At 41.8% G+C, this 6,289-nt stretch overlaps 1 long non-coding RNA gene across 1 annotated transcript; it reads right to left on the bottom strand.

Moving 5' to 3' along the window:
- Positions 1-443: 443 nt before the first annotated feature.
- On the bottom strand, positions 444-4,818 carry LOC121535153. Its single transcript, XR_005994718.2, has 2 exons — positions 3,647-4,818; positions 444-743 (listed from the first exon to the last, which is right to left on the bottom strand). It is a non-coding gene; the product is annotated as an uncharacterized LOC121535153 (long non-coding RNA).
- Positions 4,819-6,289: the final 1,471 nt, after the last annotated feature.

Here is a 6,289-nt window from a genome sequence, read left to right as displayed (position 1 = left end):
TACCAACCAATAAACCACTTCATTAACCATATAATTACAGTAGTACAACACATTCATCTGTGTAGGAGCCCTACAGGATCCAGTCTCAGTCTCTGCCAACACACACTACAGTGTGGGCGTGAGTAGGGAGAGCAGGAGAGGCTAATTTCTGCTAATTTGTCTAAATATTGTGTTGATTTCTTAGGAAGTTTCTGTTAATTTAGAGTAACGTCTCGTTTATGAGCGACTTGATGGCTTTTTACAGTGGTGCCATGGTGACAGGAGTGTGTGTGTGACAAGAGTTGCTTATCCCCCCCCCCCCCATTATAATTGAAAAGCATTATTCACAAAAGCCTTGTCCATCTGCATCTCAGCCTTGTTGTCTGTTGCGTTATTGAATATTAATAGAAGTGGAAAAAACAGGAATAATCATAATCTTTCACAGAGTTTGGGACCGCCGGTGATTGACTCTTTTTCCAAGGCGTTTATTGAGTGCATTTTTTGTACAATAGTTCTCAGAAAGTTACTGCTTACAAACTCGGACACATACTCGTCATCACAATATATAAGTGGTAGCTATACAGAGAGAGACACAAAGGAAATCAAACACACACACAAACACATTTGGTTCCTATATCCTGTGTGTACCGCAAAGTGAGGTCATTGTCCCTGTCCTGCTGTCTTCGTCATTATTGGCTGTCCTGAGCAATGCTGGGTCTGCTGTGTGGTGTGTGTGTGTTTTTGTTTATGTGTGTGTCCAATATCTGAAATAGAAGAACACATAAAAATAGAGGAATTAGTTGCATCTTCAACTAAATCAACCCTTTCTGAAACATTGATTTAACTAGACATTTATTCAACAGCTGAATGGACACACTCGGGCCCACTTTTCAAACAAAGTTGTAACAAATCAAAACAGATGGCATTGTAAAAATGAATACCAAAGTAATCCACAAATGAATATCTATGAAGTAAATTATGCTTATTTTTAAGAGGAGAGAATGGGACAATGACAGCAAATTCTGAAATGGCTATTATGGAGAGAGTGCTAATTGCTTTTTCATGTCATGAGTTTGAAGTGGAATGCTATTAGAGTCAGAATGTTAATAAATCCAACATTAGCACATGGAAAATGAGAAAAATGCGAATTACAGACTGTCAGCTCATTCATAGATAGGCATGTTGAATGGCAAATACTTGAGACGTGGCTGAATGGAAGCGTAATGGATTGAAATTAGATCCCTCCATTGAATAAATAGTCATCATTAATCCGAATAATTAATAGTTATGTGTAGGGTACTCCGGGCTTGTGTGAATGATGTTGAGAGGACTTTTTTAAAAGCTAGGTTTCGACCTAAAGAGCTTAATATATAGGTTGTCATATAGGGTTTATTCAAACGGCTCAGGTGGTCGTAGGCCTTATATAATATATGCTGTAGCTGCAGCTGCACTACAACAATTAGAACCTACACCAATACACCTTACTTGATGTATAGTGCTACTGTTTCATAGTCTGACAACCCCTCTCCACTCCCTCTCTTCTCTCATCCCCTCTCATTTTCCCAACAGACACACACTGTTAGGTCTCGGCCCACTCTCTCTTCATTAAGAGCCAGACTGCCGTGCAGTAGCTGTGCTAGAGGACTCCTTGGTGTGTGTGTGTGTATGCCTGTGTGTGTGTATGCTGGCCCAGCCCCATCCTTCTCCGTCCCCGCGGCTGATCAGACCCCTGTCAGACTGAGGCCCCGAGGCCCCAGCAGGTGGCCTGGTCCCCTGCCTGCCTGAGTGCACTGGAGCCCGAGATACAGCCATTTCTCAGCCACAGCCAGCTGGGCAGACCCATACCCAGACCTGGGCCAGAGACAGATTTTTTACACCCAGGATAAATGAGCTGGAGCCTGGCCATGAGAAGGAGCGAGGGATGGGTGAATGGAGGTGAGACAGAGGGGAGAAGGAAGGGGTGAGGGGGTTGAGGATACTTAATAATCTGTTAATGAGCTGCCATTGATTTCTAATTGCAGATCCCAAGGTGGGTACCTCAGTCTTAGTCATGGGGCCACACCCCTCCTAAAATTATAACCCATTGCTTGGCACAGGAGTGCAGAGGGCTAGCCAATTCCACAGAGTGGTTAGTAGAACAGCAGTCTATGATATCTGTGTTTGGGGAAACAGTAGTTTGTCATGACCCGACACCTGAGGATGTAGTTACAAGAAAATCGATGCAATGAGAGCTACAACCAGACTAAATCTGGTTAAGGTGTCTTGTGTTCCAATGTTATACACTTGCCTACTCTGTAGATGATCAAACATAGACAGACTTGATTTTCCCTCTGCTGTCACTGGAAGCAACAGGATTCTCAGGCAAACAAAGGCCTAATTATTATGGCTAATTCACTGCTAATAATGATTTTGCTATATCTACAGTGTAACATGGATTGTTACCTTTGCATTGATTGCCTACTTTAGTAAAGTGGACATTTCAATAGGTTGGTGACTACACTTATTTATAATTCTGTTTTTATCAGAGCAGTTCCACCATCATCAACCAGGTTCCTTGGCCTTGCTGTCAGACATAGTTGAGATTCAGTGTGATTGGTGTAAGACCAGACAGCCATCTCTAAGACTACACCACTGCAATCACAGGCTTCTAGCATACACAAGAGCTGGGCTAGTAGTACAATCAACCCTGTGTACCGAAGCCCTCAGACTCATCATGTCTGCTTCTCCTCCTAGACCACCATTTACTCCATCTTCAGACATACTTCAGAAGAATACTCTCGCTCTAACTCAAATAGTATCCATGTCCTCAGTAGCCCCTATCTCAAGAATAAACCTCTTCCACCAGAGGCGGCTGGTGGGGGGAGTTATAGGAGGACAGGCTCATTATAATGGCTGGAATGAAACGGTATCAAAAATATGGAAACCACGTTTGACTCCATTCCATTAACTCCATTCCAGCCATTACAATGAGCTCGTCCTCCTATAGCTCCTCCCACCAGCCTCCTCTGTCTTCCACCAATTGCAATAGAGTGTGTTCCACTTATAGACATTGGGGCAAATACTAACTTCCACTTAAGTCGAATTTTCACTTAGTCATCCATTGACATCACTATACGACTAAGTGAACATTTGACTTAAGTGGAAATTAAGATTCACCCAGTTATGGACATAAAAATGAATAGTGGCCAAAGTAGGTAGAGCAGTCACTTACCAATACTTACAATTGACATAGCTTTTAGTGTACTAGTAATAGCTGTAAAAGTAGCCACTTTAGGTAACAGGTGTGTGGGGGATTGAAGTGCAAGCAGAACTCCTTCGAGGTGCTATAATTGTTTTAGTGTGTGTGCGTAGTGCCTCTGTGCGCTTTTGAGAGGCGCCTGTTGGCTAAGCCAGACCCAGACAGTGTGGGGAAACACTCCAATGTCAGATGTCTTGATTAGCTCATCGGCTGTTTATACGATATGGCTGCCTCTCTCTACAATCAGAATATCTAGAAATGAAAACAATGTTTTTAATGGCAAACCACTGTGAGACCTGAAATCATAAACTTGACTCCAGCAACTCCCTCTTTCGGATGTCTTTCATTACTCTAACTGTTTACCAAAAAACACATTTGTGAGGATGTATGACAATACAGTTACTATCAGGATCAATAGCAGATACATACCGTAGACCTTGGCCAGCAGACGAGACACTATCCACTCTCCTTCCCATTCTGTATGGATCCAATCGCTCCAACACAAACAAGAGGAAATAAAGAAAAATACAGAGTCTGTACAAGTAAGTGCTCACCAGGAAGATATGGCATGAATACACTTACATTTAACATGGGCTCTCCAGAGAATGGACGTTTTGTTACTTTTTTTTTTATCCCTAAAGTTGTTTTATACACATCTACAGAAAGAGTCATTTGTACATGGTCCTTTGTACATTTACTTCCAGGTCAAAATTCATTCCGGATTGTCCATGTGACCCCTCAGCATTGGGGAAAGAAACAAAAAGGTGTCTTTATGTTTTGTCCTCCAGAGGGCTAGGTGGCGCTGTAGAGAATCTACAGTATATGACCATCTCCATCACAATCCAGTCCACAAAAACGTCATCTATGCCAAAAAGGCAAGCAGAGAGAGTTTTGTGCATACATATTCATACACGTCACCTTCAATATGAAGATTTATTCAGAAGATATATTCATATTTAGTTAGAGATATACATATTTATATATATTCTCAGAATCTGGGCGAGGCCGTTTCACTAGTCCTTTGGCAAGGCCATCAGCCCAGACATCCACAGGTAGTGTTAAAGTGAAAACATGGAAGAGAAGTCCGTTCCCTGCTTTCATGGTGAAGAAAATGAATACAAACTCAACAAAATGTCAGAGAAGCTCTCCTTTCCAGCCAGTTCAACTTCGGTCGACCTTGAGGAGATCTCAAAAATGTCCAAAGTTTCAAATGAAAATATATAACGTGAGAAAAATGTAAAATCACACATACACCACTGTATGTCTCTGTATCATTTTCCGTATGTGTATATTGATCATGTATGTAGAGGTTGAATTGCTTTCTATCTACGCACATTTCATACCGCTGCTCCTAGACAGACCAATGCATCCTCATTTCAGTCTTTGAAGAAGGCCTGGGTCAAATGACAAATCAGAGGCCTTCTGATGACATGAGCTGAATGCCAAATCACTCCTTCCCCTTGCCCCTCCATTTGAGTGGTCACGCACACTTCCGCCATATGCACAACAAAAGAATGGAAAGGCGTGCCTAATTACAGTTGAAGTCGGAAGTTTACATACACTTAGGTTGGAGTCATTAAAACTCATTTTCAACCACTCCACAAATTTCTTGTTAACAAACTATAGTTTTGGCAAGTCGGTTAGGACATCTACTTTGTGCATGACACAAGTAATTTTTCCAACAATTGTTTACAAACAGATTATTTCACTTATAATTCACTGTATCACAATTCCACTGGGTCAGAAGTTGACTGTGCCTTTAAACAGCTTGGAAAATTCCAGAAAATGATGTCATGGCTTTAGAAGCTTCTGATAGGCTAATTGACATCATTTGAGTCAATTGGAGGTGTACCTGTGGATGTATTTCAAGGCCAACCTTCAAACTCAGTGCCTCTTTGCTTGACATCATGGGAAAATCAAAAGAAATCAGCCAAGACCTCCGTTTTTTTTATTTTTTTGACATCCACAAGTCTGATTCATCCTTGGGAGCAATTTCTAAACGCCTGATGGTACCACGTTCATTTATACAAACAATTGTACGGAAGTATAAACACCATGGGACCACGCAGCCGTCATACCGCTCAGGAAGGAGACGCGTTCTGTCTCCTAGAGATGTATATATTTTGGTGCGAAAAGTAAAAATCAATCCCAGAACAACAGCAAAGGACCTTGTGAAGATGCTGGAGGAAACATGTACAAAAGTATCTATATCCACAGTAAAACGAGTCCTATATCGACATAACCTGAAAGGCCGCTCAGCAAGGAAGAAGCCACTGCTCCAAAACCGCCATAAAAAAGCCAGACTACGGTTTGCAACTGCACATGGGGACAAAGATCTTACTTTTTGGTCTGATGAAACAAAAATAGAACTGTTTGGCCATAATGACCATCGTTATGTTTGGAGGAAAAGGGAAGTAGCTTTCAAGCCGAAGAACTCCATCCCAACCGTGAAGCATAGGGGTGGCAGCATCATGCTGTGGGGGTGCGTTGCTGCAGCAGGGACTGGTGCACTTCACAAAATAGATGGCATCTTGAGGAAGGAAAATTATGTTGATATATTGAAGCAACCTCAAGACATCAATCAGGAAGTTAAAGCTTGGTCGCAAATGGGTCTTCCAAATGGACAATGACCCCAAGCATACTTCCAAAGTTGTGGCAAAATGGCTTAAGGACAACAAAATCAAGGTATTGGAATGGCCATGACAAAGCCCTGACCTCAATCCTATAGGAAATCTGTGGGCAGAACTGTAAAAGCGTGTGCGAGCAAGGAGGCCTACAAACCTGACTCAGTTACACCAGCTCTGTCAGGAGGAATGGGCCAAAATTCACCCAACTTATTGTGGGAAGCTTGTGGAAGGCTACCCGAAACGTTTGACCCAAGTTAAACAATTTAAAGGCAATGCTACCAAATACTAATTGAGTGTATGTAAACTTCTGACCCACTGGGAATGTGATGAAAGAAATAAAAGCTTAAATAAATCATTCTCTCTACTATTATTCTGACATTTCATATTCTTAAAATAAAGTGGTGATCCTAACTGACCTAAGACAGGTGATTTTTACTAGGATTAA

Source organism: Coregonus clupeaformis, chromosome 21 (genome assembly GCF_020615455.1).
Source record: "Coregonus clupeaformis isolate EN_2021a chromosome 21, ASM2061545v1, whole genome shotgun sequence".
Lineage (NCBI taxonomy): Eukaryota > Metazoa > Chordata > Actinopteri > Salmoniformes > Salmonidae > Coregonus > Coregonus clupeaformis.
This window is presented reverse-complemented; position numbering and strand designations above follow the sequence as displayed.